General features: G+C 44.5%; 1 protein-coding gene across 1 annotated transcript in view; it reads right to left on the bottom strand.

Annotated features, from left to right (window-relative positions):
• The window catches only part of LOC135056050 (WD repeat-containing protein on Y chromosome-like), a 242,493-nt gene extending 226,150 nt beyond the window's left edge, over positions 1-16,343 (bottom strand). Inside the window, exon 1 of the mRNA XM_063960774.1 lies at positions 15,992-16,343. The gene's annotated coding sequence lies outside the window, so the exon portion shown is untranslated. The remainder of the gene's footprint in view (positions 1-15,991) is intronic.
• Between the last annotated feature and the right edge of the window lie 6,748 nt (positions 16,344-23,091).

The raw sequence follows: 23,091 nt of genomic DNA, 5'->3' as shown, positions 1-23,091 counted from the left end.
GATTTAAGGCCACATACATATGAAATAAAATACTGCTGACACAGGGCAGTAAAAAAACAAATTACTTTTAGTATGTAAGACTGGAGAAATGAGGCTGCTTATTAACGATTGCTGAATAAGAGACAGGAATTTTTGTATTTTTTGCTTAATTTAATCTACCCAGTCGCAATTTACAGGTTTCTATAACAACAAATAATAGACCTGTCCTGCTTGGTGCCTCGGTTAAAGTATAATAGGTAGATGCCTCTCCTGGGATGATCAGACAAAGAAGAGAGAACATTCTGTTTTTGTGTTTAGGACAAATCTCTCTCTCTCTCTCTCTCTCTTTCTCTCTCTCTCTCTCTCTCTTCCCCCCTTTCTCCTAACCATCACTGTATCATACTGATTTCAGGAGAAATATCTACTCAGTTTAGCCAAATGCAAACTGACCCATGACATCCAGCTTATATTTGTCTGCCCCATTCTGATAAGAGAAGCATACAACTCCCGTATCCTAAATCCTTCCAGTCTTAGGTCCTCCAATCAACAGACATGCCTGACACAGGGGCAAGAGGAATTCTTCATTCTTCCCCTATTTCTATCATGTTGTCAGTCACCGCAGTATAATAATTGCATGAAGGTGCACAAGAGATTGGCAGGAGCAGGGGCTAGGAGGATGAAAGAAATGATGCAGATGCACTATACAGACATTACTATTCAAAATTAAAATGCATTTTACAACTAAACATCAAATAAGAGGTTGTTAGCATAAATTTGGCCAAAGTTATGGGCTTACCCTACTAACGTCCAAGTAACCTCAACAGGTAAGTCCCTAACATTCTAAGGGTTCACGTCTCGGGTGCAGGGCACAACCAAACCAGCCCAGCCGAAACCACCCCAAGGCATCACACAAGTGAAGGAAAGCAGTGAAGTGTTACAGAGTATTAAGGCCCATACACACTGGGCGATTTTGAGCTGAAAGCAGCTCACTTTTGGTGTTTTGAGCTACTTTCAGCTCAAAGCCGCCCAGTGTCTATGAATAAGCGACGAACGGTGAGCGCTGATGCGCGTCCCACTTCATCGCTGGCAGCCGCTGTTCATCTACTAGTATTACCAGTAGATGAATGGCGGGGTGAGCGGCTTTCCGTAGCGTCCTGCTATGGAAAGCCGCTCACCCCCGCTGACATCGCTAGGCAGCGGTGAAAAGCGCTCAATGTGTATGCACTGAGCGCTTTGCAGCCCAGCGATGTCAGCGATCATCGCTGTTCATACACGCAGGGCAAAAACGCCCAGTCTGTATGGACCGTTAGATGAGTGAAAGCAGCTGCTCAGTGTTAGGAGTGTTACAAGAGTGGAAAATGTGTAAAAAAAATTTACATATAAAAAAACAAAAAAAACAAGGAAAGTAATATATAGTGCTAAAATGTGTTATATGCTGATGCCCTGAAGTGGCCCAGCTTGAGCTATTCAGGGGGCCCCATGCCCCAATGCTTACCTCACAACTGATACTATATAAATGTATAAAGGTCTTATCTGTAATTGTGCTTTATTCAATGTGCAGTCAAATGCTAGTTCCCTACTTGAAAACAATCAGAGGCAGGTGGGAGGGGTGCCAATTCTGGCTAAAGGAGTCTTAACCTTCATGTGTACATACATATACAAAATATTGGATATATAGGGGGAGGGACGCTAAACTGCACATCGTAAGTACTTATAGGTGGTCATTCTGACCCGATCGCACGCTGCAGTTTATCGCGATCGGGTCAGTACTGCGCAAGCGCTGGCCGAAGGCCGTCGTTGCCTAGCGATCGCCTCTGCCTGACTGACAGGCAGAGGTGGTCGCTGGGTGGGAGGGAGCTGGATGGCGGCGTTAAGCCGCCATTTAGGGGGCGCGGTCCGGCCAACACAGACGTGGCCGGACCGTCGGGGGGGTGGGGGGGCGCAGCTGCTGCGACCCGAGGCAGCAAAGAGGTTCTCCCGGTCAGCCGCAGGAGCTGCGCTGGCCGGGAGTTACTCCTCAAATGCAAAAGCATCGCCGCTGTGCGATGCTTTTGCACTTCTGGGGGGGGGGGGTAGCGCGGCACTGACATTCGGTGCGGACTAGCCCTGTGCTGGCCATCTCCCCGCATGTCTGAGTGCCTTTTCGCAGCTGTGCTGAATTTAGCACAGCTACGATCAACTTGGCATGACCCCCATAGTCAGCAATACTTGCTGAAAGGATAAATACTGTACTTACTCTCCCTCTCCTGCCCCTGTCATATTGTTAGTCACTGCATTACGTAGTGATTGCAGGAAGGAGCACAGCAGAACAGATATCTTGAGTAGGTGCTTAGTGATATGTTGGGGGCCAGAAGGCAAGATGAAAAGCTTGCCTTTGTTGCTCCAATGATGAAACCAACTGAGACGAGTTTCTTACCTTCTCTCATGAGAGTATTAGAGGGACTTTGCATTTTTTAAATATGGGTTAATAGTCATTGCAATAATGGCTCTGAGTGGTATCATATCAAACTGCATTCCCCTTTTCATACCAAAGCCCCGTATCCGACCCGTGTCCGACCCATGACAATGAACATGGGTCGGAGTCAGGGCTTCAGATTACTTACCCCTTTCAAAACACCTTGATGGGCCTGGTTTTTTCCCACATTGTCCCGGTTAATACAGGATGCTTAGAGATGATGTCATCTCCAAGCGTCCTGAGCCGCAATCAGCAGCCTTTTAGGCATGAACTGGATCTGCCTTTCATTGTAGATGACCCATGTCGATAATTTCATATCAAGCCAGGACCTGGGTTACGTCGGCTTGCTCTGGCAATAACCTGGGTTAGAGGCCTGTTGTGAAAGGCGTATAAAGCATATACTTTAGTTGGATCTTTCCTGTTATCTGCCCGCCACTATCATTTCCCTGGTATCTGCCTCGCCAATGTTATCTATGCTGCATGCTTCTTTCATGTACATGTGAAACTGTCACAGTAAACATAAGTCCAGTCTAGTCACAGTGTCAGCAAGGATTAAACGTCCTCTGGTGTATCAGCAGATAAGTGGTACCTTCGTATTGGGTCCGTGTTTATGGAGTTCATGAAGATGACTGGGAGAGCAGCAGTTGAGGGGGGAAAGGAGATCATAGAAGGGATTGGCATGGCAGCAACTAGGCACTGGAAGGGCAGAGTGAGGAGCGATTGCCCAGGACGAAGGTGGTACAGACTGGCCATGTCTCTCCCGGGCAGTGAGGCCACTTAGTGTAGTGCTAGTTACAGTTGTATAGAATTGTTAGCAGTGAACACAGAAAGGTACTCATCATGTAATGTGTGTAATATGTTGTAGTGATAAAGACCATTTCTTATCAGACTGGGCATATTAAGAATGGTTTTGGTAACAGTATGTGGTATGACCCTGATGATTTGTATGTTCAGCTATAGAAAATTCCTAGCAGGCCGGAAGGTTTACATTTATGAGAGAACTGATTAAGCTTCAGAGGAGTTTGCTGATAGACAGTTATTTCCAGTAGAGCAGGACCACATGTCTTGTGTGCAATCTGCATGCCGAAGGAACGAGCCAGAGTATTGTGTAAATTGTGTAACTAACACCACAAGGGGCCAAATAAGAAATAGGAATTCACACATGTACTGTAGGTTGTCTGAAATCTAAGCCTACTGTACCTCCTCAGTATGCCAGAGCATAAATGAGAAGACAAGATCTCTTGATCATGTCCTATTTCATGCTGCCCACATTGCTAGACAGGAACTCTGTTCTTTGAAAAGGACCAGGCAATCACACCTGGTACCAGGGAAGTAATTAAATCACCGACTTTCTGTCTCCCACTTCCATGCACTATGAAGAGGAAGCATCTATTTCTGTGAGATAAGAAGCATGTCAGAATAAGTATAGTAACCAGGCCAACTGTACAGCCAGTGTTCATTCTCTTAAAGTAGCCCCACAGCTAGGGTGCCCCAACTTCTAGCAGGAAAGACCTGACTCTAAAGGTGACCCTTTATATCAGTGACCCCACATACTACAGACAGCATCCATGAACCTATATACTACAGACAGCATTAGTGACCCCCATATACTACACACAGCATTGGTGACCCGATATACTACAGACAGCATCGGTGACCCTATATACTACAGACAGCATCAATGAGCTCCATATACTACATACAGCATAGGTGACATCATATACTGCAGACAGCACCAGTGACTAGTTCCACTAGTCCCACTAGTCCCTGTGGAAAGGAATAGGTGCCAATCCACGATTTTGATTAAATCAGTAGATTGTGCATATTTAGGCAGATCTTTTAAGACAGCTTAGGGCCTTTACATTAGAGTGTGCAAAAATAAAAAAGGCTTACCTATGCACAATCTACTGGTTTACCTAAATCCCTGGGGTACTATATATATATATATATATATATATATATATATATATGAAATAGTTAACAATATTAAGTCAGTGCACAACTTCTCCTTCCTTCCACAGTTTCTCTCAATGAGTAGTTGTCCAAACACAAATGTGAATAAGATCTCCCAACATGACCCTCTCCAGGAGATCTTATTCACATTTGTTTTTGGACGGATACCCATGAGAGGATGAGGTCTATGATAGTGATATGCTAGAACAATCAGTTTGTCTGGTACGCAGAAAATCTATATAAGTGGTGTCTGTGTGCTTGCTTTACTAGGAAATTACTGCACCATGAGGCGTCTATGTCATTTGTATTGATTGTAGACTGTTCAGGGAACCTCGAGACTACCAAATTGTGATATGCTTGACTAACACTACTATCTGGTATGCAGAACAGCTATATGAGTATTGTGTGTGTTACCAAAGAATGACTAGAAGTTACCACACTATGAGGCGCTTGTTTCATCTTTATTAATTATATATACGGTATATATACACACACACACACACACACACACAGTATATACACATACATGAATGTAGTATGTATACATACATATATATTGTATGTATAATATATACGTTTAAATATATATATATATATATATATATATATATATATATACACATATATAGGTTTGGGTATGAAATGGTGGGGATTGGTATGTCAGTGGACCAACCGCTATTTTTCCCCTGTCACTTCCCATACCCTAACCTCCCGGGGGTGCTAGCTAGTTCTATCCCTCTGGGGGTGTCGGCTATGGCTATCCCTCCGGGGAGTCGGCTACAGCTAATACCCTCCAGTGCCTAACCCTAACACCCCCTCACCTTCAGGATGTTGGTTGTCAGTGTCCTGGCACCGGCCTCCTGGAGGGAGGTGGGGTGGAATTCCGGAATTGGTCCCATGCCAAATGCATCCCTATATATATATATATATATATATATATGTGGTCAGGATTTACATTTTTAGCTTTACAACATACTTTTCTTGAGCTTGGCTTCAGCAGTAAGGTTCCTCAGTCCTCAATCAGAGGTGCTCACACCAGCCTCCTGCACATGGCACACCCACAGGCAGCGTAACTCCCTGAGTACATGTTTTGTCCCTCCTCCTTGCTGCTTCCTTTTCCCCAACATCCAGTGCATATGAAAAGTGCACGTCCAGCCACCAGAGTCAAGGGGAGCTGCTGCGGCAGTGACGTGAAGGGCGATTACTGAGCTCATCACCCTTCTTTGATCCGATAACACTGCAGCTGCGGGTTCCCGGTTGGTGTTCCCCTCCGTAACCTTTGTTGCTGTCCGCAGCACACCAAGGGCATTTAATGAGTCAGGCTGACTCATTATAATGTTGCTGCCGGTAGTGGGCCCCTTCATAGCGGCGGGCCTCGATGCAATGCACAGGCTGCATTGCAGCTAGTTCCCCAACTGGGAAAGCCCCATTGATTCTATACACGAGGGTGATTCAGTAACTAAGGTAACTAAACCTCTCAAGTGTGTAATGTTCTCTATTTCATTCTAATTTCCCACTGCTTCCTCTCACGGCCATTAGACTGTGCCTCATATCAAAAGAGAAGGCACAACAAAGTGACCCCCTGGCGCTGATTAGTAATTTACAATTAATGCGTATATATGTAGATCTCTGTCTAGCATATCACATTAGGAACACTACATTTACATATACATATAGGATAGACACACACATAACATGTGTATAATACATCAGTGCTACCCTTCTACCATTAGTGGTACTACCACATATAGCCTACTTACTGCCTATTTCATGAGCTCTAGCCCCCCATTTAGCAGATATTACATAATAAATCATGTCACCATGTTCTAACTGATATGGTTCAATTCAACCGTATCATTTAGGCCATCAGGGACTAGAGTGGCCAATCTAAATATCCAGTATGCTTCTCTCCGACAAAGGGTATTGAACCTGTCTCCCCCACGTGCAGTGCTTCTAATATGTTCAATACCCAGTACTTTAATATTACTGGGTGTATAGAGATCACACTGTGCAATGTGGTTGGACAGAGGATGTGTTCGCACGTTTTTGTTTATATTTCTCCAGTGCTCCATAAATCTAGTATGGAGCATCCTGGTTATGCGCCCCACATATTGTTTGCCACAACCACACTGGACAACATAGATCACAAACTTAGATCTACAGTTTACAAAAAAATTTATTTGAAATTTTCCCCCACTCTGGTTTGAAGCAAATTCGGTAGTTTTTCTGTCCGTATGTAAACACGTATTACACGTGGAGCTCCCACATTTGTGAAAGCCTGAGGGTCTAATGGGTATCCAAGTATTCCCTACCTGTGTATGCTCTAACTTCCTCTGATTAAAATGACTAGTAGTTAATCTTTGTTTCAGATTGTCCGACTTCCTAAAGACTACTTTCCCCTTAAGGTTAACTGTCTATCTAAGTACTATAGCCAACTTCAAAAGTTCAGAGTTCTTTTTAATTATTTTTTTAATATCATATGAATAATGATTAAATTTTGTTATGAATAAAGATGATCTATCTTCCTTGTCCCCATTTACTACATCCATCTTTTTATGTATAGGTTTTAAGTTCTTTCTCTCCATAGTCAGCAATGCACTTCTTTCCATTCCTTCCACTTCCCTCAAAGCCTTAATTAGAATTTCTTTGGGATAACCTTGTTCTAAAAATGAGTCAAACAATTGATCCGCTTGCTTTTTATATAGTTCTTGTGTTGAGCAATTCCGCCGGATTCTAATAAATTGCCCCTTCGGAATATTTACTTTCCATGTTTTTGCATGAGAACTTCTAAAGTGCAAATATCTGCTTTGATCCACCGGCTTAATAAAGGTTTCCGTTATAATTTCTCCTCCCACCGTTGACAATGCAATATCCAAAAAACTGATTCTGGTCCTATTTTGACTACATGTGAATTTCAGACCATATTTATTTTGGTTTAAACTGTGAAAAGCTACTGAGATTGTGCACATGGTTCAATACATCTGAAAGTTAAGATTATTGCAATCTATAAGAGCTTGGACTTGTGAATATTAGTCTACATTCTGAATGAGAAACTGTGTCAAAATCATTTCTCAACACAGCTACAAAGCCTGAAAGGCTTTAAGCACAAGCTGAATGAGTAATTATGTATCAATCCTGAGGCTGGTTACCTTGTAACATCGAAAGGAAACAGTGTGATCCATCTGTATTTAACTGTTTATCTCACCGCACTGAGCAGAGTATTTAATTGTGAATGTGTTATTATTGTTTTTTAAGCTGGCCAGATTTTTTAGAACACTATATAAAGTAAAACTCTTTAATGTGTAATTAGATATATAGGTAAGTTAAGGAGCTATTTAGTAATAGCTAAAAAAGTAAACATAAAAGTTCTTTTAATAAGGAATCTATTAGCGCTTCTGTTCTTTTTTCTTTTTTTCTAAGTGCCTCATATCAGTCAGCTAGTGGAAACATGGTCAAACAAGGAGGCGTGCAATGTGATCGAATTTTTCCATCTAAAGGCCACATCAGCAGCTGAAATTCACCTCCAACTTGTCGAGGTGTATGGACGGTGATAACATCATGTCACAGAAAAAGATGTGGGTTTGGTGCATGCCTTTGATAACAGCAGGACAGACATTCAAGATGAGCTTTGATCTGGCCGGCACATTGAATTAGTCAGATCCACTTGAAAAAAAAATAATTGAAAAAGCCAGATTCAACTAAATAAAAAATAAAAAAAATGAAAAAGCCAGATCCAAGAAAAAAAAAAAGGAGAAAGCCAGATTCACAGAAAGCAAAACATTCAACTCACACAGTGCCTGCCTATGCGGAACAGCTTCAGTGCACACTGCAATGTACTTTCACCCTGCAATGCTGTGGGCGCAGCTTCAGTGCACACAGCACCTGCCCTCACTTACATTATTAATGGACCCATTCTGCGTGTGCATGAACGGGTCCTGCGATAAAGGTAGCAGAACGGCATCAGTTTCTGTGGCAGCAGACTGTTAGCTAACGCCAGAAGACTGTCAGTCATAGAACAGAGATATCCTGGCCTCTGCGACGGTCAGCATGTGCGGCACTATTGGTGCCGCATGCTGCCAGATGGTGAGTAAAAGATCCAATGCTACGCCCTATACAGGCAGGCCCTGCGACAGGGGGTGGTCAAAGGGGACACCCGTACTGGGCCCCGAGGGTTGGAGGGGCCCATGGATCAGGGAAATAAAATACAGGATGCACTGCCTATTTAAAGTGAACGCCTGCCCGGCCGCCAATTATCTAAAAAATTAATTAAGTGTCCAGTCAGCAGCCACACTACCTCCTTCCTCAACTCCCCCTCACTACCCTGTCACTTGGTATGGTCCTATACCGTGGCACCAACGTCGTGACGTTGTGACGTTATGACGTTGGCTCTCTGGCACTTCCCTGTCTCCTGCCTCCGCTGAGGATCAGCCCAGAAGCTGTGCACAACCTCCCGCTGCCGGCGCCGGCCACAGGTGTGTGACACTCGGAAGAAGAAGATTGCAGCAGACCCCCGCAGCGCTACACATGAGAGAGACACCCGGGCTGTGGGGACAGTGAGTCCTTCCTGGACAGTCTATGCCTGGTTCACAGTATGTGTGTGTGTTTGTGTATACTATATATGTGATGTGTTTGTGTATACTTGTATGATTGTGTGTGAGTGTGTTTGCGCTCCAGTAATGGACACAGTGCACTTTTGTTGTGTGTTTTCCATCTATGTATTGTAGGGTTTCTGTATATGCACAATTCTAGTGTCTTGTATTTGGTGATACATGTATTGGCATATACAGGTTAGGGATTTTTAGGAGGGGGAGAGGCCTGGCCCGGCCTAGAGATATCAGTGTAATGGGCCCCAAGATTTCTGTTGCCGGCCCTGTATACAGGTTGCATCGTTACTGCAGCAGGAAGTGTCTGCTTGTAATAGACGACTCCTGCTGTATTACTACTGTATACAGCGATATCACTGCTGCTTTCAAGGAAGCAGCAATGGTAGCACCTCCAACCACATCTGAATCAAGCCCAATATGAATTGATTGATTGCACCATTATATATAAAAATAGATATTCCTATCAGAGGGTATTACTAGTATTAGCCATTATGTTTGTTTAACAACATCAGTCGCTAACAAACAGATCACACCCAAAAAACATATATTATACAAAAAAATGGTATTACATAGTTAATAAAGTTGAAAAGAGGCAAAATGCCCATCGGGTTCAACCTGTATTCTGTATTAAGCTGTGCATGTTATAATGCACCAGCTGAAGTAATGGTTTCGTACCAATTGACAACTATATTTCGTACCACTCCCAGATACTTAATGTCACTATATTAAATGCTATAGCCTTTGATACTTTTTTCAGCAGGAAAACTGCCCAATCCGTTTTTAGATGCATTTACAGAGTCCGCCATTATTACCGTCTCCGTCAGGGAGTTCCAAATCCTTATTGCCCTTACGGTGAAGAACCCTTTCCTGCGTTTTGTACGGAATTTTCTCTACTCTAGCCTCAGTGAGTGCTCACGTGTCCTATACAGAGTTGTATTATAAACAAATTTCCCTGACAAATCCCCTGCTAACTCCTTGTAATGACCCTTTACATATTTGAAGATATTAATAATGTCTCCTCTTAGACGCTTCTTTTCCAGTGTATACATATTCAACCTAGTAAGCCTTTTCTCGTATTCCAGTGTTTCTAACCCTTTAATTAGTTTAGTAGCTCGCCTATGAACTCTTTCGAGTTCCCCGATATATTTTTTATGATATAGTGCCCAAAATTGAACACTATATTCCAGGTGTGGACGTACCAATGCTTTGTACAGCAGCAGGATTACATCCTCGTCCAGAGCCGGCCCTAGGCATAGGCAAACTAGGCAAATGCCTAGGGCATTTGGTATGCCATGGGGCACAAACAGCTTCTGCTGATTAAAATGATATGCGGCATGCCTGTATTCTGTGTACAAATGCCTTACTAATGTGCGGCATTATGTGTATAAGGTGTACTAGTGCTGGGAAAGGGGTGCAGGGTCAGAGATGGAACTAGGGTCTGTGCAAGGGGCACCAGCCAAAATCTTGCCTAGGGCATCAGATTGGTTAGGGCCGGCTCTGTCCTCGTCCCTGGTCTCAATACCCCGTTTTATGCACGCAAGGACTTTACTTGCCTTCTTTTCTGCATTTTGACACTGTGTACTGTTATTAAGCCTATTATGTATAAGCACCCCCAAATCTTTTTCCACTACTGTTACCCCTATATTTTCTCCATTAAGTGTTTAGGATGCAAGTTTATTTTTAATCCCAAAATGCATAACTTTGCATTTTCCAATATTGAACCTCATTCCCCATTTAGACGCCCAGGTTTCAAGTTTAAATACGTCATTCTGTAGAGACTCCACATATATTTCTGAATTAATTATCTTACACAGTTTAGTATCATCTGCAAAGATTGACACTATGCTTCCCAGGCCTATTCCTAGTTCATTAATAAATACGTTGAACAGTAGCTGGCCAAGTACGGACCAGGGTGGTATTCCGCTGACTACTGGTGCCCAGCTGGAGAACATCCCATTGACCATTACTCGTTGTACCCTGTTATCCAGCCAATTACCTATCCAGGTACAAATAGTATTTCCTAGGCCAAGTTCCCTTAATTTGATGATCAGTCTCCTGTGAGGCACTGTATCGAAGGCTTTTGCAAAATCTAAATAGACCACATCCACTGCTTTTCCCTGGTCAAGAGTCTCATTCACTTCCTCATAGAAGCTAATTAAGTTAGTTTGACATGATCTGTCCCTCACAAATCCATGCTGACTCTTACTAATAAACTTAGTTTTACGCAGATAATCCTCTATGCTATCCCTCAAAGTTCCTTCCAATATTTTACCCACTATAGAGGTTAAACTAACTGATCTATAGTTCCCAGTATGATTTTTAGATCCCTTTTTAAATAATGGCACTAACTCAGCTATACGCCATTCCCTCGGTACCATACCTGATCTAATTGAACTATAGAAAATCAAGTATAAGGGTCTTGCAAGCTGTGCCTTAAGCGCCATAATAACCCTCGGGTGAAAACCATCTGGGCCTGGTGATTTATTAATCTTTATTTTGCTTAGTCTCTCCAGGACTACTTCTTCACTTAAACAAGCATCTAGCCAAGAATCATTACCTTCACTGTGGTTATGCACTACTGTCACTGTCTGATCTTCCCTGGTGAATACTGATGAAAAAAAGTTGTTCAGTATATCCGCTTTTATTTTGTCATCATTTATCAAGGCTCCTAGTTCATCTTTTATTGGGCCTACATTCTCCTTTTTTAACCTTTTACTATTTATGTATTTATAAAACTTTTTAGGATTGGCTTCACTCTCTATAGCGATTTGCTTTTCGTTTACAATTTTAGCAGCTCTTATTAAATTTTTGCATCTTTTATTGCACTCCTTGTAATACTGGAATGACTCCTCCCCTCCAATAGATTTAAATGCTTTGAAAGCACGCCTCTTTTTAGCCATTTCTTTTTTGACCTCCTTATTAAGCCACATTGGTTTGTGTTTAGTACTCCTGCGTTTACTGTCCATTGGAATGAATTTGTGAACACTGCTATCCAGCAACCCTTTTAAAGCATCCCACATTTCCAATGTGTCCTTACCATGAAACACGACTTCCCAGTCAATGTCGTTTAGTGCCTGTCTCAGCATATTGAAGTTAGCTTTTCTAAAGTTTAATGTTTTCGTTGATCCCTTATAGCTATGTTTCTTGAAACTGATGTTGAATGTGATCATATAGTGATCACTGTTTTCCAAGATCTCCCCAACTGTAATGTTTGATATAATGTTCACATTATTGGTAATAACTAGGTCCAGAATATTATTACCTCTGGTTGGGTCCTTGACTAATTGAGACAAGTATTGATCCTTTAATATGTTTAGGAACTTGCTGCTCCTAGCTTTTATATATGAATCATTACTCCAATTTATATCAGGATAATTGAAATCCCCTATCACTAGAATGTCCCCCATTCCCACAGCTTTTTAAATTTGCCACAAGAATTGTTCCTCCTCATGTATGCTAATATCCGGTTGTTTGTAGCACGTGCCAATTACTTAATTTTTTTGCTTCAATGCCCCCACTTGTGATCCCAACCCATAGCGATTCCACGTTATCTCCAGTCCCCTCATAAATAACATCTATTAAGTTTGGTTTTACATAGAGATATATACCCCTACTCTGTCCTTCCTGAAGAGTGAATGTCCCTCCAAATTTGCAACCCAGTCATGAGAGTCGTCCCACCATGATTCCGTAATACCTATAATATCATAATGATTTTTTTATACAAGCCATTCCAATTCCCCCATTTTACCTGATAGGCTTCTTGCGTTCACAAGCATACATTTTAGCTTAAAATTTACTTTGCCTGTTTGTTTCCTTTGCCTTTCTAGAATTACTCTTACTTGCTGTTATTCTCTTCCCTCCCTTACCACCCCCCTCATACTTAATACAGCCTTTCTTACTACTATCCGTATTTGACCTATTAGGTCTTTCTAAACCCTCCCCCCTGATGTAGGTATTATCCCTTATGCTATGGACATAATTTTCTACAGTATATACCGTACTTTTGAACCATAATCGTCATAAGTTAATAATTTGGGAATACTATGGGCAATACCTATGTCAGTAATTCCTGTGCCAATGCCCCTGCAAATACCCTTGCCGACTGTTCTTTCCCTCCCCCCTTCCCCACCCCCATTTTGTTTTCTACCCCCATCTTTACTGTTCACACTGTTTGACCCATAGCTTCTAGCTAAACCCTCCCCCCAGGCTCCTAGTTTAAAAGCTCCTCCAACCTTCTAACCATCCTGCCCCCCAGCACCGCAGCCCCCTCCTCAGTCAGGTGCAATCCATTGCAAGAAAAAATATGGTGCCTGACTGAGAAGTCCACCCAGTGTTCCAAGAACACAGACCCCTCCTTCCTATACCAGTCTCTAAGCCACACATTTAACTCCCTAATCTCCCTCTGTCTCCCTGGGCTAGCGTGTGGCACTGGTAATATTTTGGAGAATATTACCCTAGAGGTCCTTGCCTTAAGTGCCTTGCCTAATTCCCTATAGTCTTTCTTAAGGACCTACCTTACCTACCACTTACTTTGTCGTTGGTGCTGACATGCACCAAGACCGCCGAGTCTTTACCAGCCCCTCCCAACAATTTATCTAGGACTACTTAGAGGAAAGACACCACTGATGTTTGATCGTCGCTTTCCCCAGCAAAGAACCGCTGATCAGTCCTCTCCTGTAGCTAGCTCTAGTTTCCTTGCAGCCGGCGTCTTTAAGCTACTGTCACTGGGATTCGCTATCAATGGGCTGCCGGGAAGTTCTCTCTGCTTGGCCGGAGTGCTGGTCTCTTTGAAACCAGAATCCTTCAGATGCTTTCACTGAGATTCAGCGGGTAGTGGATGGGTATACGGTTGCTGCTGGGAGTCCATGGAGGTGATAGGCGGTTATGCAGGTGGTGTCTGGAACCTGATGTTGCCATGTAGCACATGCTTCCTCACTCACGGAGAGAGTGACAGCATTAATGGCATTTCAAATGTGGCACTAGCCACGAGCCAATCAGAGCTTAAGGACTGGCAGCCAATCAGCAGCCACCACTGTTGCAGTTCCTGATTAGCTGCTGGTCCGTGAGCTCCGATTGGCTCATGGCTGGCACCACATTTGAAATGTTGTCAGCACTTTCTCTCCATGGCTGCCTGCCCAGTGCACACCTTTGACACCCTGTCTGTCCAGGCCTGGGACTCCAGTCACGATAGTCTTCCCCTGATGGTGGCACTGACCCCACATGTGTGAGCACCCATTTCTCGGGAGGAATCCTATGGATCCCTCTCCCGGTAACTTCAGATGGCATTAGTTATTGTGGACAGGCTCCGGAGTTTGGTAAATCTGGCATGTAAGCAGCTCCCATAGAAACTTATGCATCCAGGGGATACTAAATATTTTCAAAAGCCCCCCAAAAAGGGTGTTTTGGAGGATTATCCCATGTATATTTGTTGATAAATATGCCCCATAGAGACACAATGAGATAAAGAATTTACACCATATTGACAGAGCCTCATGTCTTACAGAACCAGCTACCACAGAGCTCTGTTCCCTACAGAGTCTAGTCACCAAAGGAGCCAATATTCCCTGCATGTCTAGTCACCAAAGGAGCCAATATGTCAGGGAGAGGTGCAAGATCCTGGGTCCCGTCTGCACCACATACCTTGTAGATACACCACACTCATTTTATCTTTTTTTTTCTTACTTGGAACTGAAGCCCAGATTTGGCCAGAAAACCAGCTCACACATAAGCACATTTGCAAATATGGCCTGCCAAAGCGATAAATTAACCCTATTACCTTACCAGTGTAGGTGTTTACAGCTCAGCTGTCAAGGCCATTTATTTTTACTAAATTGCAAAAATAAGGGCTTTTTATTGCCACAATAAACTTCAATTACATTGTCTACTTATCACCAGATTAAGCCTATGACAATATGAGATTATTTATTTTAAATTGTCACTGGAAAGTAAACAATAAAGAAAAATGCTGATGCACACTCTATGCACTAAGCACACTGATAGTCAAAATAATTTTGATAAACTATTACAATTAACATGGAGTATAAGTGAAGTTCTTAGCGTAAATTTGGCCTAATACATGGTCCATCGCATCCAGGTGAACTTCATTAGATGGGTCCCTAACATCTCTAATACTAACACATTATATAAATTTATCTAGGTCTTACCTTTAAATAGAGCCCATTCTAATATGCAGTAAGCAATGTAGGAACCTATGCTAACTGAACCACTTGAGGGTAGATGGGAGGGGTGTCAATATCAAAATAAAGGAGCCTCATCTTCAAATGTACAATATGTATACAAATATAGAGGAAAATAGGGGGATTGAACTGCATGCCCTATTTAGAAACACAATGAAAGGTGCTACCATGCTGAGGCTTCTAGCACTGTACAAGATAAAGAAAAATGCTGATGCACGCTCTATACACTAAGAAGACTGATAATAGATAAACTCTTACAATTAACCCAATATACAGTAGCAGCATATAACACATAAATATAATGTCTGTTTAATTTACACTGACCAACTATAACTATGAAATTACTGTATGTAAAAGAGCGACACCTAGTGGACTAACTTATTTTTGCATGTCACTAGCATCTTTAAATATTTTTCCCTAAAGTAACCCTTCCCCATATCTGGGGCTTCTGCTGTGTTTCATTAAGCTTAGCTGCTTTAACACATGACTGAAGAGGGCAGACGAAGAAATCAAAAGCCAACCTTAACCTTTGGATTGTTAGAAAAACAGAGAAGGACAAGGACAAAAAATAGCTGCATGGAGCAGCTCCTGGGGTGGAGAAGGCTCCTTATAAACAATGTTCCCTAGGCTGTGGTGTAGCGTAAAAACAGTGATACTGTATCTAGAATTTTAGAAGCTAGATTTCAATCAATAAATTGCTCAACAGACATTATGCCTTGAGCCTGTGTGTTCTTTGAAAGTCTGTCTTTAGTCTTTAATGATTAAAGTTGTAAAAATAAAGAAAAAAAAGTGCCTGTACTCACCTCCGGTTTAAAGACGTTTATTGTTATTCATTTCTGAAATAACTTCACTGATTTCTTCCTGTTTCCAAAATTTGTTGCAAAAATTGAAAAATGCCAGTCCTGCGTATCACATCATGTATGCCCACAATAACTGCTGGGCATTGGCAGGGGGTACAAATTACCCAGGCTGTTGGAGGGGCCCGGTCTGATACCTCCCCCCCAGTATACCAGTGCTGTTGCCGACGGTGGTGATGCCATCTTCCCGGTGATATATTCACATACCTCCCAACTTTTGACTGGATGAAAGCGCGACTCTCGAGCGGCGAAGCCGCGGGCCGACCCGTGAATGGGGCGTGGCCTCACCCGTGATGGGCGTGACCTCGCTCGGGTGGGCGTGGTCTCGCCAAATGGCCCGTTTTTCTGCCTTTTGGGGGCGTGCCCAGCGCTCCCCGAGCAGCTGGGCAGCCCCCACTACCCTCCTAGCCCTGAATACATGCCGTGCGCGTGCGCACAGCATATATTCAGTGATCACCGGCTGCTTTGCAGAGCAGAGCAGCGGGTGATCAAAGCCTCCCCCCAACTGCCCCCCCCCCACCCGCGGGACACTGCTGGCTGCGGGTGGGACAGCGGGACAGGGTCCGAATAGTGGAACTGTCCCGCTGAAAGCGGGACAGTTGGGAGCAGGGCCGGTGCTAGGGTGTTCGGCGCCCCCCTGCAAACTATAAATTTGCGCCCTCCCATATTCCTTTGGCGCGTGCCGGGAAAAGGGGTGTGGTCTCACAAGTAAGGGGCATGGCCACACAATAGTACCCCCATTTAAAATTACGCCACAATGTAGCACAATCTTATTAATCTTATACATAATGCCCCACCCGTAGTAGTAGCGTCCTTATATGTAATGCACCCCAGTAATAGTAGCATCCTTATACATAATGCCCCCCAGTAGTAGTAGTGTCCTTATACATAATGCCCCCCCAGTAGTAGTAGCGTCCTTATACATAATGCCCCCCAGTAGTAGTAGTGTCCTTATACATAATGCCCCCCCAGTAGTAGTAGCATCCTTACACATAATCCCCCCCCCAGTAGTAGTAGCATCCTTACACATAATCCCCCCTAGTAGTAGTAGCATCCTTATACATAATGCCCCCCCCCCGTAGTAGTAGTGTCCTTATACATAATGCCCCCCCAGTAGTAGTAGCATCCTTATACATAATGCCCCCCAGTAGTAGTAGCGTCCTTATACGTAGTGCACCCCCAGTAGTAGACGCGCCCTTATACGTAATACCCCCCAGTAGTAGTAGCGTCCTTATACGTAGTGCACCCCCAGTAGTAGAAGCGTCCTTATACATAATTCCCCCCTAGAAGTAGTAGCGTCCTTATACGTAATGCCCCCCCAGTAGTAGTAGCATCCTTATACGTAGTGCACCCCCAGTAGTAGTAGCGTCCTTATACGTAATGTCCCCCCAGTAGTAGTAGCGTCCTTATACGTAATGCCCCCTAGAAGTAGTAGCATCCTTATACGTAATGCCCCCCCAGTAGTAGTATCGTCCTTATACGTAGTGCACCCCCAGTGGTAGTAGCGTCCTTATACGTAATTCCCCCCTAGAAGTAGTAGCGTCCTTATACGTAATGCCCCCCCAGTAGTAGTAGCGTCCTTATATGTAGTGCACCCCCAGTAGTAGTAGCGTCCTTATACGTAATGCCCTCCCAGTAGTAGTAGCGTTCTTATACGTAATGCGCCCCCAGTAGTAGTACCGTCCTTATACATAATGCTCCGCGCAGTAGTAGCATCCTTATACGTAATGCCCTCCCCCCAGTAGTAGCATTGTTATACGTAATGCCTCCCAGTAATAGTAGCGTCCTTATACATAATGCCCCCAAGTAGTAGTATCGTCCTTATACGTAATGACCCCCCGTAGTAGTATCGTCCTTATATGTAATGCCCCCCCCACAGTAGTAGTAGCGTCCTTATACGTAATGCCCCCCCCCAGTAGTAGCAGTGTCCTTATACGTAATGCCCCCCCCCAGTAGTAGTAGCATTCTTACATGTAATGCCCCCCCCAGTAGTAGCGTCATTATACGTAATGCCCCCGCAGTAGTAGCGTCCATAAAGCGCGCGCACAGACATACCTCACACACACACACACACACACACACACACACACACACACACACACACACACACACACACACACAGAATTCACACATATATACACACACATACACACCCACCATATACACACCCACACACACACACACACACACACACACACACACACACACTTCTCTCTCACCCAGGGCCGGCAACAGAAATCTTGGGGCCCCATACACTGATATCTCTGGGGGCCCCCTACCCCCTCAACTCTTCCCCTCAATATAAATGTGTGTATATATATATATATATATACATACATACATACAGTATATACATACACACGCACACATATACATACACATACACATATACAAACATACATACATGTACATATACTACACAGACACAAACATACATATATAGACACAGACCCACAGATTGTCACAACGGTGAGGGAGATTGCAAGGACCCAGGAGGGACTGACCTTGTCTGTAGGGACATCACATTGGTAAAGCTGCAGTCGGCTGCTGTCTGATATTCCCAGTCAGTGTGCCTGGCAGTGCTGTGCCGCTCAGCTCCTCGGAGTCAGCGGCAGCAGCAGGGACGGGCTGGCGCGGGTTCATGGTTAGTGACGCCGCGACGCTGGCAACAAAGCACGGGACCAGCTCAGACCAAGTGATGAGGTATGCGGCGGGGGTGGTGTTTGTATTGGGAAGTAATTGTCTGTTAATTGACGTATGGGCGTCCGGAGTGCACGGGAGCCACAGCTTTCTTAGGCGCTGCCTACACATTTCTTGTGCCCCTGATGCTCGGGGCCCCCCTGATCCTTGGGGCCCCATACGGGTGTCCCCTTTGACCCCCCCTGTCGCCGGGCCTGCTCTCACCCTCCATTTACCTAAGCCAGTCTCCCTCTGTACAGCAGCCTTGTCCGTGTAGCTCCGCCACCTTCTGGGCCGTTTAGCCACGCCCCTTCCATCCCGTGTAGCTCCGCCCCCTTCTGTCTCGTACTCGGCGCTGTCACACACAGGTGAGGGGAGGGGAGGGAGGAGGCTTTTCATGCTGCAGGTGCCTGCTGCCAGTGCCTGTCATACAGTGACAGACACAGCACTGGCAGCAGCACCAGCAGGAGGGGGGACAGGACGGCGCAGCAGGGAAGGAATGCAGAGCAGGGGAAATGCCTATCCGTCCCAGCGCCTCCCTGCACTGCATCCCTTCGCTGAGCGGGTAGCGCCGGGCCTGGTTGGGAGGTATGTATTCAGGAAGATGGTGCCACGCATAGAAAGCAAAGCCATGCTTCCCCTTTTCTGGGGCCCAGCATGGCTCTCTACGGCCCTGCTGCTGGGATCAGGCTGTCAAATAAAATGTCTGTTGATCTGACAGACTTGTCATCTGGCAGTGTATGCCCAGCATTAGTAACATTGGGAGCGGGATGTACTAATGGACATCGCCGCCCAGCGCCACGATGCTAATCGCATATGTACTTACATATGTGATTAGCATTGCGGAGGACAGCTCTTCCGATAAGAGCTGTCCTCCGCGATCCCCAGCGGCTGCCTGACTTCCAGGATTTGGCCCCAGGAGACAGTCTGCACATGCGTAGGTGACGGGGGCGGGTGCGAGGCATGCTGGGAGTGAAAACTCCCCCCTCCTGTGATCTCCACCAGAGCCCTACAGTGTATCAGCCTAGTGCTGATGTGCTGTGTCTTTCCCCCCCGGCAGGCCCCACTAGGCATGCATGAGATCTTGCTACAGCAACCAGGGACAGAGCTGAGGCGAATGGGCAACAACACCTGCAACTGTCAAAATCATTTCCTGCAGGTGTCGGAACAGTCACTGCCACTGACCGTTCATACATTGCCCCACACTTTGGCACTTTGTAAATAGCAGCGCTGATAATGACAGGGGTAGGAGATAATGAATTAGTAGGAGGTAAAACACACACATATATATATGCCGACTGCTTTTGGAAATATATATATATATATATATATATATATATATATATATATAATATATATATACACACATACATACAGTGGTGGCCAAAATTGCAGACACTTTTTGAAATGTGAGTGTTTTTCAACTTTTTCACTTCCCTATATATATATATATATATATATATACAAACAAATATAAAACCACAGAACTCACCACCCCGGAAGCGGGGTGCAATGTCTGCACTCACCACTCATAGGGTGGGGTGCATTTAGCCCAAGGCCACCCACTTAAATACACTGCTCAAAAAAATAAAGGGAACACATCCTAGATCTGAATGAATGAAATATTCTTATTAAATACTTTGTTCTTTACATAGTTGAATGTGCTGACAACAAAATCAAACAAAAATTATCAATGGAAATCAAATTTATTAACCCATGGAGGTCTGGATTTGGAGTCACCCTCAAAATTAAAGTGAAAAAACACACTACAGGCTGATCCAACTTTGATGTAATGTCCTTAAAACAAGTCAAAATAAGGCTCAGTAGTGTGTGTGGCCTCCACGTGCCTGTATGACCTCCCTACAACCTACACAAGTGGCTCAGGTAGTGCAGCTCATCCAGGATGGCACATCAATGCGAGCTGTGGCAAGAAGGTTTGCTGTGTCTGTCAGCGTAGTGTCCAGAGCATGGAGGCGCTACCAGGAGACAGGCCAGTACATCAGGAGACGTGGAGGAGGCCGTAGGAGGGCAACAAACCAACAGCAGGACCGCTACCTCCGCCTTTGTGCAAGGAGGAACAGGAGGAGCACTGCCAGAGCCCTGCAAAATGACCTCCAGCAAGCCACAAATGTGCATGTGTCTACTCAAACGATCAGAAACAGACTCCATGAGGGTGGTATGAGGGCCCGACGTCCACAGGTGGGGGTTGTGCTTACAGCCCAACACGGTGCAGGACGTTTGGCATTTGCCAGAGAAAGCAGGTTCTCACTGAGCACATGTGACAACCGTGACAGAGTCTGGAGACGTCAAGGAGAATGTTCTGCTGCCTGCAACATCCTCCAACATGACCGGTTTGGCAGTGGGTCAGTAATGGTGTGGGGTGGCATTTCTTTGGGGGGTGCACAGCCCTCCTTATGCTCACCAGAGGTAGCCTGACTGCCATTAGGTACCGAGATGAGATCCTCAGACCCCTTGTGAGACCATATGCTGCTGCGGTTGGCCCTGGGTTCCTCCTAATGCAAGACAATGCTAGACCTCATGTGGCTGGAGTGTGTCAGCAGTTCCTGCAAGACGAAGACATTGATGCTATGGACTGGCCCGCCCGTTCCCCAGACCTGAATCCAATTGAGCACATCTGGGACATCTTGTCTCGCTCCATCCACCAACGCCACGTTGCACCACAGACTGTCCAGGAGTTGGCGGATGCTTTAGTCCAGGACTGGGAGGAGATCCCTCAGGAGACCATCCGCCACCTCATCAGGAGCATGCCCAGGCGTTGTAGGGAGGTCATACAGGCACGTGGAGGCCACACACACTACTGAGCCTCATTTTGACTTGTTTTAAGGACATTACATCAAAGTTGGATCAGCCTGTAGTGTATTTTTCCACTTTAATTTTGAGTGTGACTCCAAATCCAGACCTCCATGGGTTAATAAATTTGATTTCCATTGATCATTTTTGTGTGATTTTGTTGTCAGCACATTCAACTATGTAAAGAACAAAGTATTTAATAAGAATATTTCATTCATTCAGATCTAGGATGTGTTATTTTAGTGTTCCCTTTATTTTTTTGAGCAGTGTATATACAAACAGAAACTTGTCGAGTGGTTTGCAGGCTTCCGTGCATTGGCCAATTCACTAACTAAACCCCCATCATTTATTTATTGATGTTGTGAGGATAAGTGAGCTTGCTATGGTGAGTGCTGAATTTTCTATTTGTATATATTTATATTTAATTATTATTATTATTATTATTATTATTATTATTATTATCCTTTATTTATATGGCACCACAAGGGTTTCGCAGTGCCCAATTACAGAGTACATAAACAAATAATCAAAACAGGAAAACAGCAACTTACAGTTGATGACAATATAGGACAAGTACAGGGTAAATAAACATAGCTACATCAGCAGATGACCCTGAAATAAGTATCAGGTGGCAGAAGACTGCTGGATTTGGTGCAGCTGAAGATTATTAAAGTAAGAAAAAGTATAAGCACATGAGGGAAGAGGACCCTGCTCACGAGAGCTTACATTCTAAAGGGGAGGGGTAGACAGTGGTGACACAGATGGGGTACATAGAAAGCGTGGAACAGAGGGTTAGGAAAAGATTTGTCTGGGTTTGGTGAAGAAGTGGGTTTTGTGAGCCCGTTTGAAGTTTTGTAGAGAGGTGGAGAGTCTGAGGGGGAAAGGTAAGGAATTCCAGAGAAGTGGTGCAGCACGTGAAAATCTAGGAGGTAGGAGTGGGAGGAAGTAATCCGTAGGCAGGAGAGTCGGCGTGCCTTACCCGAGCGAAGAGGATGGGTGGGAATGTAAAGGGAGATAAGGTCAGAGATGTAGATGGGAGAGGAGTGGTTGAGTGCTTTGTAAGCGAGTGTGAGAAGCTTGAAATGGATTCTGAAAGGGAAGGGAAGCCAGTGAAGGTCTTGTAGGAGAGGTGGACGTAGTGCGTTTGGTGAGGAAGATGAGCCGGGCAGCAGCATTGAGGATAGATTGGAGTGGAGAGAGGTATTTGTCAGGAATGCCAGTCAGGAGGAGATTACAGTAGTCCAGTCTGGAGATGACCAGTGAGTGGATAAGGGTCTTAGTAGTGTCCTGGGTCAGAAAGGGTCTGATCCTGGAAATATTTTTTAGATGAAAACGGCAGGATTGTGAGAGGTGCTGAATGTGTGGTTTGAAGGAGAGGGAGGCGTCAAGGATTACTCCAAGACAGCGCACTTGAGGGCTAGAGGAGATAGTAGTGCCATCAATAGATAATGAGATTGTAGGAGGTAAGGTTATGCGGGAGGAAGGGAAGATGATCAGCTCGGTCTTAGACATGTTAAGTTTAAGAAAGCGCTGGGACATCCAAACAGAGATAGCAG

Source organism: Pseudophryne corroboree, chromosome 3 (assembly GCF_028390025.1).
Source record: "Pseudophryne corroboree isolate aPseCor3 chromosome 3, aPseCor3.hap2, whole genome shotgun sequence".
NCBI lineage: Eukaryota > Metazoa > Chordata > Amphibia > Anura > Myobatrachidae > Pseudophryne > Pseudophryne corroboree.
This window is presented reverse-complemented; position numbering and strand designations above follow the sequence as displayed.